The sequence below is a fragment of the Podarcis tiliguerta genome (assembly GCF_965153285.1).
Source record: "Podarcis tiliguerta genome assembly, chromosome: 14".
Lineage (NCBI taxonomy): Eukaryota > Metazoa > Chordata > Lepidosauria > Squamata > Lacertidae > Podarcis > Podarcis tiliguerta.
The window spans coordinates 23,668,989-23,682,048 of NC_139547.1; the positions used below are offsets into that span (position 1 = coordinate 23,668,989).

Below are 13,060 nucleotides of genomic sequence, written 5' to 3' on the forward strand. Positions count from 1 at the left end.
GCCTGCACCTGTGGCAGTGAATCAGGAGCTGGCCCCAGGTGAAGCCCTTCTGGCCCCAGAGAGGCTTGACGACTCAGTGGCCACAGGTGAGCCTCCTCCAGGGCCCAGTAACCCTTCGGCCTCTCCTGATCTGCAGAGGTTTAGAGCAGAGAGGCGAAGGGAACTGGTTGCCCCCAGGAGGAGTGCTCGCCTTAAGGCCAGAGGAGGCGGGGCTCCTGGGGGCCGGGACCGCCCCTGGCCTTAGAAGAGGATAAAAGCCCAGTCAGCCCGGCCCCAGGTTGCGGGAGCAACGTCGTTGTTGGCTTCGGACCTTCCTGCGTTCCTGATCCCTGCTCGGCCTCCTGTTCCTGACTATCCGGTACTCCTGTTCCCTGCTCGGCCTCCTGTTCCCGACCATCCGGTGTTCCTGTTCCCTGCACAGCCTCCTGTTCCAGCATTCCTGTTCACCGCCCGGCACTCTGCCTCGGACCTTGCCCCTCTTCGTGTGGACTTTGCTACACCCAAGGTACCTTACCCCCGGGACCAGCACAGCTATGGAGCAAAAAATACGGTAAGTCATTCCAAAGAAGATATTGGAGCACTCCAAATCATTTGCCCATGTACGTGCCCAGAAAATAGTAGATCTACTTGAAAAGGCAGTGCATGGACATCTGCAATGGTCATTGAAATGCATCCCTTATTATATTAATATATAATTATAAGATTCCTTTATAATCTCAGAAGGTTGTATACTCTTTGAAAGGGGTGTGGCTCTAAGGGTGTATGGCTGTGGCTATCACAAAGAAACCAGGCACTTCTGAACCCAGGACTACACTACTGCCAACATCTCTTCGGTTTAGAACATGCCCATTCCCTGTTGTCACCTCCTTTCACCAGGCCTACAGATTAGTCCTAATGATGCTGGCAGCCACAGCCTCTATCTGCGGCTCTCACACCACAAGCTGTTTTGATCACAACACTTTGGCAACAATTAGAACTTCTCTTGCAGCACTCACTGCATCTCCAGCAGGCTCTTGCTGTTCCAGAGATGTCCAGCTGCTCTCGTGAGTTTTTAGGAGGGCTTCCCCCACCCCCATAAAATAGGTCAGGAGAGACAAAGTACAATGGCAACTGAACCCATATGGAGAAGAGGTGACTCCTCTTCAAGGATCCTTGAGCATAGTTTCTGAAGTCTTCCCTCAACCCTTGCCCTTCCCAATGACCATAACTCAGGAGAGGGCCAGTGGCAGAATCCATGCTTTGCAAGCAGAAGGGCCCAGGTTCAATTCTCAGCATCTCCAGGTAGGGCAAGGAGAGACCCCCGGAGAGCTGCCGCCAGTCAATGTACTGTTGACAACACTGAGTTAGATGGACCTGTGGTCTGACTCAGTATACAGGCAGCTTCCTGTATTCCAGCAGAGCTGGATCTGGAATGAGTAAGAGCCAAGCCTATTGCTTCCTTAAACGATATGGAAATACAGTGGGTTGGATCCCCAGTTGTATCTGAAGTTCTCTTCCCTTCTTGTTGGTGGTCACATTGGGGTGGGGGAGGCACTTTGTCACTTATTTTCCAAAGGGCAATTAAGGTTGAGATTCTCCAACAGTTTAGGTGAAGTCGCCAAAATAGCCTTTTAAGAAAATGGCCTAGACCATGAAAGAACCCAAAGGGTAAATGGGATGGATAAATCTGGCACTTTCGTTTTTTCTAAATTTCTCCCTTTTTCCTATCTTAAATTCAGTTGGCCATATTTTGACATCAATTTGCATTTTTGTTAAAAATAAAACCTGCTATTTTCACTAATACATGCATTTTTACCCAGACTTTCTCCTAATATACATATTTCAGAAAAGAAAAGAAAAATGGTTGCGGAACTGCATTGCAAATTCTAGAGAAGTGCAAATTTCATAGCATTTTAATTCACTTTTTTTGTGAGGGGAGTGTGAATTAAATAAGTCTGCATTAATATGTGAACTGCACAAAATATCTCCCCTATCCCTTATGGTGATGATCAGCTTCGGTAGTTAAGGCTCTTAACGGTTATGGGCCTTGCAGTTCCTTGACTCCATTGATTTCTGGTGCTGGTTTTGGCTGCAAGAGAAAAAATATATAAGCCCACTGAGGACTCTGGTTAGAAGAAGATCAACTGAGAATGTAAATGATATAAGTTGAAGATCATCTGTTCAGTGTCTAGTGGCAATTGTCTGTGTCATAAAACAACAGCAATGGTGTTCTCTTTTTATCCTGCAAATTCAGGCAAGCTTAAGTAGAGCTGTTTATATCTATCTTGGGACAGCCACCAGTGAGAAAATATCACACTGGCTAGCTGAGATCTCAGCCATTCCGCTTTATTCTACCCTTTTTTCTTATGAACCTTCCCTGCTTTCTCAATCTCACCCCCCAACAAAAAAAAATATTCAGTTGCTTTAAGTGACTTTAAGAATTTATTACTTTTCAGTGAAATGGGCAGGGTGAAAGGAAGGGACATTCATCAGGCATGTTAACAATTTAATTAAAGGGATGTTAAATACAATCTCAATACAGAGAGCTAAGTACATTGTGTCCATGTATCTCCCCCCTCCTCCCCCCCACCTATATTTTACAAGCTCAATTCTTTGCCAAAATCACATTCATAAAAAAGTTAAGAGTTGGCTGTAAAAAAATGATATAAGAAGGGGGGAAATTGCTGGGGAAGGCAGCAGGATTCCAGTGGCACTGGGAGGCCATTTTACTGTCATATGGCTTACATATTTAGACATTATTCCAAGAGATAAGAACAGTGGTGCCATTCACACAGGAGAATCGAAATGAGAGCATATGTGTCGCACCCTTTAAATTCAGGTGGCTTCAAGCTGTGTCATATAATCCCAGCCTCAATTAAACTCCCCAAGGTCACCGGTACCCAACCAGGTCAGTCATAAATAAGATGGGTGATAGTCCTAGCCACAGAAAAGCCATATTTATGCTTTGCCCACAATTCAGAGCTATTAAAGGAAGCCTTCACACACACACACACACACACACACACACACACACACACAGAGTGGGGGAGGAAAGGGAGAAAGGGTCTTCATTCTAGCAATACCATGATGCTTGGCACAATTTTGGATATCAATAAAAATGCACAAACAGCCTTTCTCCTGATTGTAAAAAAATTGTACGATGGTCAGCAAGTGCGGTATGCTGAGCATGATATTATTTATATTATAAAAAAAATACATACATTGGATATCAGTCTATATTCAGGGAGAACAGAAGAGTATTTTCCCGAATGAAACATCCTACTTCTGCAGAAAAAATATTAGGAGGGCACCCAAAATCTCCTGCCTGCCCCAAATGACAAATGTCCAAGAGCTGTTTATATGAGGAGTGTGCACAGACCCCAAGATTCACCATGAATCTCTCTGTGTATGAATATTCTGGTCTGTTTGTGAGCCGCTCTGTGCATTCTCTGCTTCAGTTTGTGATTCAGCTCCTCGACTGCTCTGAATAAAACGATGCTCTGTGTTCTACCGGGCTCTGTAATGGGAAATATAACACCAGCTATAACTTTTCCCCTGGTTCGGTCCCCGGCATCTCCGGGTGGGGTTGCGAGAGAACCCTGTCTGAAATTCAGGAGAGCCACTGCCAGTCAACCTAGGCCATGGGTAGGCAAACGAAGGCCTGGGGGCTGGATCTAGCCCAATCGCCTTCTAAATCTGGCCCGTGGATGGTCCGGGAATCACTGTGTTTTTACATGAGTAGAATGTGTCCTTTTATTTAAAATGCATCTCTGGATTTTTTGTGGGGCATAGGAATTTGTTCATTTCCCCCCAAAAATATAGTCTGGCCCCACACAAGGTCTGAGGGACAGTAGGCCAGCTCCCTGCTGAAAAAGTTTGCTAACCCCTGACCTAGGCAATACAGTGGTACCTCGGGTTAAGTATTTAATTCGTTCTGGACGTCCGTTCTTAACCTGAAACTGTTCTTAACCTGAAGACCACTTTAGCTAATGGGGCCTCCTGCTGCCTCCGCATCGCAGGACCCCAATTTCTGTTCTCATCCTGAGGCAAAGTTCTTAACCTGAGGTACAATTTCTGGGTTAGGGGAGTCTGTAACCTGAAGCGTATGTAACCCGAGGTACCACTGTACTGAGCTAGATTGGCCAATGGTCTAACTCAATATAAGGCAGCTTCCTATGTTCCTGATGTAGTGAGACAAAAGCTACTCTGCACTGTTTCCCATCATGGTTTAGAGGGAAATATTATGATGGGTGGGGTTCAATGAAGTCAATTTCCCTGCCTGATTATCACATATTTATTAAACACCATGGGATTAAATATTTTCTGGCATGTTGATTTCTAAATGTTGACTCTGTTCAGTAGTTTCCATGAAATCATTCATTCATGTCTGTCCAATATTGAATCTTAGTCATCTTCTCTTCAATATGGTATAGTTCTTTCAAAGCTATGGTATAATTATGACACAAATCCATCTCTATGAAGGCTTTGAGGTGGCTTCTGACTGGGAATCTGAAGCTTGTTCTGAATGTACTAAATGATCTACCAAATGTAAGGAAGTTTTTTAAAAAAATTACTTCTCAATGAAACACCCTTGGTGGCCATATTAATTGGAGAGCCAACTTATCTCCCTCTTTGAGATCTTAGTTTTTACGGGACGGTAACTATCTTAGTTGGTAAGATTAGTCCTGCCTCATTGCCTTTTCTGCACAAATGGTTGGAGTCAAATTCCATGCTGCGCAAAGTGAATTGCAAGGATAGACTGCCAACCTAAGCACATTTTACCAGAAAAGTCCATTGAAAGGAGAGGGACCGACTTTTGAATAAATGTGCTTATTGTCGGGCTGACAGGCTTCTCGTTTTTGTGTAATGCCTCTTTTGAGAAGGATGATGCTTTTCCTTGATGGAACTAATGGAGAAGATTAAGGCTCATTCGAAAAAGTGATTCATAATGTGTGCAAATAAACAGGAGCTGTGTGCAAATGGCCCGATGAAAACTCTCCATCCTATTTGAAGGCAGAGAAATGGTGAGCAGGGGGAGCATTTCATCAAATTTCTCCAGGGACAGGATAAATTCTCAAGAAGTTTCTCCAATAGTTTCTTCAACTGTGGCAAGAACGCAGTTCCTACCCCCTGCCGGGTTTTCCTTTTTTGCTACTAATGCCTGACAACAATTGTGCATCATCTGCAATCTCTAAGATTTAGCTTTTTTCGGAGGACATCGTGCACATATGTGGCAGGGGGGAGATGGAGTCCATTACAAAAATTGTGTGATATATTCTGAGAAAACTCTGCAATGTGGCCTTTCATTTGGAATGGGGTAAATGAGAGATCTCAAAAGGTTTCTCAGAAATTTTTTTTCTTTATTTAGGGGAGGCTGAGCTCTAAAACAAGCAGAGTTTGTGTATATGTAGTTATACATAGAAATAAAAACAAGAGAAAATGGTACCTAAGGATCATATGTGTGGCTGGCGACCATGCGCAGATCCACCCCATACACTGAAAGCCCATCCGACACATATTTAAAGCACATGACTTCTCCAAAGAATTCTGGGAACTGTAGTTCCCCCCTCACAGAACAGCAATTCACAGTACCTTTAACAATCTACAGTTCCTAGGATTCTTTGGAGATAGTAATATGCTTTAAATGTGCTTTGGGTGGGCCTTAAATGGATGGTGTGGATCTGCCCCAAATATTTGGCTTCACATCTTAGCTCAGCATCAGGACAACACCCCCCAAATTCAGTTCCTGATCTGTAAAATGTGTATTATAAGTTGTTCTAAGGCAAGTGAATAGAAGCATTTTCATCAGTGAGAAACACGGGTCACTTGAGTGGAGGAAAGGGTGATTCCTCTTTTGATTACTGCTAGAACAAACAAGGAAGCAAGATCCTAAAGAAGCATGACAAAGACCTACAGGAATGGACAAGCCCCATGCCTAAACAGCAATGCCCTCAACAGGAAATCTGCACTATTGTGGCAATGAATCCTCAGATTGGCTGATCTGGTGGAGTGGCATAAGAGTTCACAAGCTTTCCAGCTCCACAGGAAAGACAGTAAGTTTTCTGGAATGTTTACAGTACAGGATTATCATAGGAAGGAAAACTTGTTGGTTTGGCTGGGATTTAACAAAATCACAGAGGCCACAGGAACAGGAGTAGATTTGTGGAGCAGGCCAAGGACAGGAGAAGTTCTCAGGAAGTAGGGGATTTGAAGGACAAGGAGTCCAGAAACTTGGGAGCAGAAGGAAGGGTACTGTGTAGACAATGAACTGAGATGCAAAAGGGATATATAAGAAATTTGAGGGGAAAGGCAGAGATGACAGAAGTCTGAGGCAAGAGAGGGCTCTGAAGAAACCGTACAGTACCTTTAGGGATGGAGGCAGGAGAGAAATGTGTGAGCAAAGAACTGGGGTTTGATTTCAACTCTCAAACCCCGGTTCTTTGCTCATTTACTTCAATAAGCTCTTGAATAAAGTATATCCTTTGCCTGTTTGCAAGCCCCCAGGAGCAATGTGTAGAAGCAGCTTTACCCACCTGAAGGGGATCCAGTGGGTTATATCTGCTAGACCTACCCAGAGTAAACCCATCGAAATTAATGGACACAACGAATTGAAGTGTATTGATTTGAGTGGGTCTACTCTGAGTATAACTTAGTTTGATGCACACCCTTGAAAGAGTTAATTAATGGAAGAGGCCATTACTAATTGTGAAAATGTTACTTTTGCAAACACCTCTGTTCCCCGCAGTCATCGCTGCACACTGTGGCAATGGACGGCTTTGAATTCCAGCAGTGGAATCCAACTGTCCATCTGCATCAGTGTGCATGGGAAATCTCAACAAATGTTTTTCTGAGCATTTTATGTGTTTCTAATCCCCGAGCTAGCTTGCCATCCATAATACACTGTGGGGTAATAGCATGGGCTTGAGGATCGAATGTCCTGCGTGAGGGATTAGACTCACAAAAAGGCTGTGGCAACAATGGAAGGACTTCCGCTTAGACTTTAGCCAAACATCACATTTCTAAAGAAGGGGAGGTGGGAAGCTTACCAAATATCTCTCTCCTTTAGTTCTGTTTCCAAAGCATCTTCCTCTTCCCCTTCACGTATCTAGCTTTGAAATCTGTGCACCGCAGCGACCCCTTCTGGCAGGCCCTAAGAAAAACAGCTGTCAGCTGGCCAATGCCAAGAGGGTTTTCTAGGCTGCACTTAGAACTCAAGCTCAGTAGAAGAATTAGCATCCATTCCTTTTTCTGTTTGGAAGAAAAGTGATTTGTTTTTCTGCATTGCTTGGTAGGGCAAACTTTCCCAGAATAAATGGAAAGAGTGTGTTTGTGTGTGTGTGTGTGTGTCAGAGAGAGAGAGCATGGCCTGATCTCTACAAAGTATTTAATCTCAAGTCAAAGCAGTCCACCCCTACATCTGGGGGAGCCCTGCTCTTCATTTTTTTTTTTACAAGCTTTGTGATAAGACAGATATGTCTGACATGCTTAAGACACCAATTAAGGGATACTGCCCAAGTGCATTTCCCCCCAAGTACAAGCAAGATAAGTTACAACATCCAGAGTTATTCATTAACTGGGAAAGAAAAGGGGAAAGCTAGAGGGAGGAGAGTATACACTTCAACAGTTGTGCGGCATTCATGTCAACTTCAGTTTCCTGCTTCTTCTTTTCTTCAACCCTTTAATCCTTTAAGTCAGTGGAATTGGAGTGAGCAAGCATAAAATCTTTCAACCCCCCCGCCTTTCCAAGGGGATTCCCAGGCCGTCCTGGCAAATTGGCTCTTGAGCAGGAGAGCTCTAGTTTCATTTCCACTAACCTTTTTTATTATTTTGCAAAACTATGAAGCAAAGTATATCAGGACAGTATATAGCCAGAGGCCGTGATGTGAGTTTATGGGCGGTGTCTGGGAATTGGTGCAGAACAGAGGGCATGCTGGATATCCAGCAAGTGTCTAGTCCTCAAGGCTATCCTAAATTACTTTCAGCATTCCTCTTCTGCTGGCAAAAAGTTTTCCACCAGCAGGCAGTTGTTGTGCAAGAGAATGCATAAGCAGGTTGCTGGCCACACAATAAACTGTGCCTTCTGTAGTGCAATGGCTATCTGCTATTTTTAAATTGTTGCAATCCGGCTCGAGACCTTATGGTGAAGGGTGGGTAAGACAACAACAATAATTTTCCTCCCATTTTGCTTTGTTTACCACCACTTATGCCTTGCTTTCTCAGCCAAAACTTGGAGAAGAATTGCAACTCCCATGAAGGAACTACTTTGTTCATTCCATCCACAAATGACTATGATGGGAGTGCACCGGGGAAATAATTTATTGTGATTAAAAGCTAGACTTGTTAGCCAAAGCAAAATATCCCCTCCTCTGTTTGTCCATCACCTCCCTCTCATCTGCACCCTTCGCCTCTCAAGCTCTGGGTGTTTCTTGAGTCAATATGGCTTTCATTTCTCAAGGTATGAAAAGAGAAAGGGTGGGAAAGTTGTGTGTAGGGATGGGGGAGATATTTGATTCAGTTCATATTTAAAAGAGAACCTGCCCAACCCACACTTTCTGAAACACTAGGAGAACAACAAGAACAAAAAAGTCATCTGTTGACGTTTGCATTTCTCTGAATTTTGCAATGCCAGGTAATAATTTTCCAGCCAGGTAATAGTATTCCTATACTATGGTAAAGTGTCTATATGTATGCCTATATGATGGTAAAGTGCCCATAAAAATGCATATGTTAGTGAAAATAACATACAAAAGGGGGGATTGCTTTGCAAAAATGTGCATGTTAGGTAAAATTCACACTAAAATGCAGATGAATTTACAGAGAGACTTAAAAAATTTTTGTCATTGAAATATGAAGAACTGAACTTAAGGCTGGAAAAATGAGATGCTAACAAAAAAATTGACACTCATCCCTTGTTGTGTTTTTAGCTTTTTGGAAAATCAGAGGCAAAATAACTGCTTTTAAGATTTTCTGGTCTAGACACTTTTTGAATGGCATGATCTGACTTGAGAATATGGGAGTCTTCCCCAAATCACCCTCATTATTCAGGGGCCACATAGAATGATGAACTTCCCTACTGAAAAGTAGCCTGCACATCATCAGCATCGTCTTCATCTGAAGCTGCCTTTGTAGAATGTCATGTGATCATCCCACACGCAACTGGTTCTTTGTTCCACATTGGCAAACAAGTGAGTAACCATTTATTAAAGCCTTGGTTAATGATTAATTAGCTGTTCATATACTATTGATGAGTGGAACCTATCTGCTGTCACCTGGACCTGGGTAGTGTGCAAAGTTGCTATGCAAAGAGGGCTCTCTATAATGCTTCCTCGCTCCCCCTGGCTTGCTGGATTCAATGCTTTCATGACAGGCAGGAGCAAGAAAACCAATGTTGCTCTGGCAAGTTTGTTGGAGAAGACAAAATGAGAAGACTGTGCTTAGAGTTACACTGAATCGGATTTGGAGAGTCCTGCTCAGGTGAGACATCTGATGAAGGTCAGAGCAGAACAAATAGAATTGTGATAAGGCCAACAAAAAAGGTAAATTAATTAAAATTTAAAATCCTGTGATTTTTTTTTAATGAGGGGTGGTATATAGATTATACAGCCATAGCTATGTTTAGGAAACCTTCCTTGTAGTTCCACCACCCTCAAAAGTTTGGGGTATAATGGCCTGGGAGAGGGCATTCCTTCCCCACAGTGCTATGTCTGGCATCTTATTTAAGTAGTTTTTACTTTAATGTTGTATTTTTACATTGCTGTTATCCACCCTGGTACCTTTCAGGGAATGAGAGGTAAGAAATATAATAATAATAATAATAATAATAATAATAATAATAATAATAGTAGTAGTAGTAGTAGTCTAACAATCCACCTATTTATCCATTCATCTTATGAAAGCAACAGTTGCTGTTATTACTTCTAGGTTTCCAGGGCTTATGGCTGGAAGACAACAATCACTTTTTCCACTCATAGGTCAAAACGTGGAATTCTCTTGTACTAGAGTTGGCCTTGAATTTTGCCTAAAGGAAAAAGTTCAAGGCAAAGTAGATGTTGACTAGTGATGGAGACATTGGGTGAGTTCAGGATGTGAACTTTTCCAGTTCACAATTCTTCACCCCAGCTTGAAGCAAGCTCAGATTTTGCAGTCTCTCCCCACCCCTAAAGGTGTCTTTTACTGAAAAGCAAAATCAGGAGCCTCCTCCTTCACCTCATGTACTTTGGCTCTCAGGCAAGTCATCTGAAGAGTTCTGAAGGAATTTGGGGGCTACTGGGAGATGTAGTCTAAGACAGTTGTCCTCCACCAGTTCTAGAGTTGCAGAAGATGGTGGAGGACAAGGAGATGACCCATTCTGAAGAGGTACACTATATTAGTAATGATAAGGAGGATAATAATAATCCATAGGAACACGGAAAGCTGCCTAAGAGCCAGATCATTGATCCATATATGTTCAGTATTGTTGACCCTCACTAACAGCTATTCTTCAGAGTTTCAGTCAGGGGTCTACCTGGGGAATGAACCTGAGACCTTCTGCACGTAAAGCAGATGTTCTATCACTGAGCTACAGTCCTTCCCCGAAATTTGCACACCACATTTGCAGGCAAAGTGCCCATTTGCTGTAGTGGAGTAGCCCCTACCATGGCTGAGGATTTGGTGAATTGTGTGGAAGAAATATATATATACATACAGTACAAACATACATACATACATACATACATACTGTACAAACACACATACATACATATATACATACAGTACATGTAAAAAAATAATCTACCTGTCTATCGATCTACACATAAATAAATACATGTATAAAAGAAAACAATCTTTGGTTTACCTTTCCATCTTCCTAGGGATAGGAAACTTCATGGCAGGATGAAGAAAATGAGTTTATTAAGTTGACTCTAGCAAACGACTCGGGGATCTGGATGAAGCTCCTTGAGCTATGTCAACATTTTCTTGAAAGATATCAGAGATTATTTGATGTTTACTTTTTTGAGTACGGGTATTTGTAAGTTTTTTTTTAGAAAAAAAAATGCCAAGGAGCATTTTATTACATTTTAAAATGTAATTCCTGATCCCAAGGTGCTGTCTATATAAATCTCAACAAACCTACAAAATCGCTATCTATATTAGATCAGCAAATCCTCTCAGGCCCAGCGCTGGGCAGTGTGTTAAGAATAAGAGGCAGAAGTGAAATTCCTTGGTAATAAAACTTCTGAGCCCTGACAAGTGTATGGGAATGCCATTTCGTGCAATGATGCCTGGACTTTCATATCACACCGTCCTTTATTCTATCTGTTCTGTTCTTCTTTGCCTTAACCTCGGTTTCTTAACTGCACAGCTCACCAGGATCTCAGGGAAAGGAAATATACTTAATTCAAGGTTCTGGTTTTATCCTATAAAGCGTACAGGGGGAATCTCAAACCCAGGAGCTGAATCTGGCCCTGAAAGACTCTCTATATGGCTCTCAGAAATACTCACCCTATTTTTGCCTGTCTTTGGTGTGTGTCCTTGAACCCTTGCTTGATAGTGGCTCTTGCTTGTCTGGTTGGCAGATAGAGAGGCGCCTGTGTGTGTGTGAGTGAGTGTAGAAACTAGCCTACAATGCAACAGTAAAATTGCCCTCTTTCTCCTCTGGCCCCACCCACCATTGGCATGTGGCCCTCAGACTGAAAAAGTGACACAGCAAACATCATTAAACAATGCTGCTGCTCTGTCCCATTTCTGCACATGCATGCTTCTGTTCCTCTACCATTCCCCCATGAAAACTGTACCTGGTATACTACCCAAATTTCATGACTTTACTTGGGTGATTTCCTGGGGTTCCAAACAGACCACCCCCCGAAACAATTAACATGGAAATAAGTGCCAACGTTCCACTAGAATTTTGGAAGTGGATTCTGAAAGCTCAAATATAATGTGTAAATTAACAGTTTGGGAAAGATCAGAGAAACGGAATAAACTGCTGTGTGAATGCAGCCTTGTTGACCTTTCCCAATTGGAAAGAGAGTATATGTATAGCCAAAGGGAAGATTCTGTTTCCTTACCATTAAATATTCTTGAAATTTTTGAGCAAAAGAATAAATGATGGTGCTGGTAGGGCTATGCTGCCCTTATTGGACTTGAGGCCACAGCAAATGGCCAACCTCACCACCCTCTGTAGTCTTCTTCCAGGGAGTGGTGGAAATATTTTTGCAATGCGTTGAACACGGTAATTGTAAACATGCTGGAAAATGCTCTTCCTATTTTCCTGCAGCTGCCTCTGATTCAAACTGGTGACCTTAGCAAAGTAGCAACACGTGTTTATTGAAGAAGGGGGAAAAAAGAAGGAAAGAAAGGGAGGGAGGGAGAGAACAGAGGGATCATCTATCGCTGGGATGAAAGACAGAGACAAAATCTCCAATCTGTAATGCAGATTTATTAACAGTCATTCACTGGTTTTCACTGAAATACTCTTCACATAACCTTGACTTTATTAAGTAGTCCTTAAGGTGCATTTTGAAGACAGATAATGAGTTTGGGGAATAGGCTTATCTACATCAAGCTAATCTTTAACAGCTTGGAAAGGAACTTGGAGGAACTTCTTCCACTTCTCGCGGAATCACAGTCATTTTTTTTTTTACAAAAAAAAATCAAGTGTGTTTAAAAAAAGCAAAAAAACCTGTCATCTTTAATAGGAAGAGCTTATTGAGCACAACTCTGTTTTTATAGGTCCATACACTGGGGGAAGAGGGAAGAATTAGGAGGAAAAGATGGATGGGTATTGGATTTGCGATAGTGTTAGATATTCCAGCAGTAACAGAAAAATGTGGGTAAATACTGACACATGAGCAGTAAGGCACCATACAACCCACAATGTGCAATTCCAAACACTGCTGTTGGCAAAGTATATTTTGAACTCTTCGTAATATATTGGTAGGATAACAATATTTTTTCCCCAGCGTTATTAGCAAAGTCACCTTCTTGCATTCCAAATTGGTGGAGAAGGACTATTTCATTTCATTCCATTCCATCTAGCAACTAACAGAATGAATTCCACGAAGGACAAATGTAAGGTTCTGTACTTAGGCAGGACTAATCA

The 13,060-nt window shown here is 42.3% G+C and overlaps 2 long non-coding RNA genes across 2 annotated transcripts in view; one reads left to right on the forward strand and one right to left on the reverse strand.

Annotated features, from left to right (window-relative positions):
* Window positions 1-1,890: 1,890 nt before the first annotated feature.
* LOC310663903 lies at window positions 1,891-11,567 on the reverse strand. Its single transcript, XR_014504653.1, has 4 exons — window positions 11,461-11,567; window positions 10,814-10,934; window positions 7,026-7,129; window positions 1,891-2,068 (listed from the first exon to the last, which is right to left on the reverse strand). It is a non-coding gene; the product is annotated as an uncharacterized lncRNA (long non-coding RNA).
* LOC310663889 overlaps window positions 9,257-13,060 on the forward strand; it is a 47,896-nt gene continuing 44,092 nt past the window's right edge. The window contains exon 1 of the long non-coding RNA XR_014504636.1: window positions 9,257-9,453. This is a non-coding gene — a long non-coding RNA (uncharacterized lncRNA). The remainder of the gene's footprint in view (window positions 9,454-13,060) is intronic.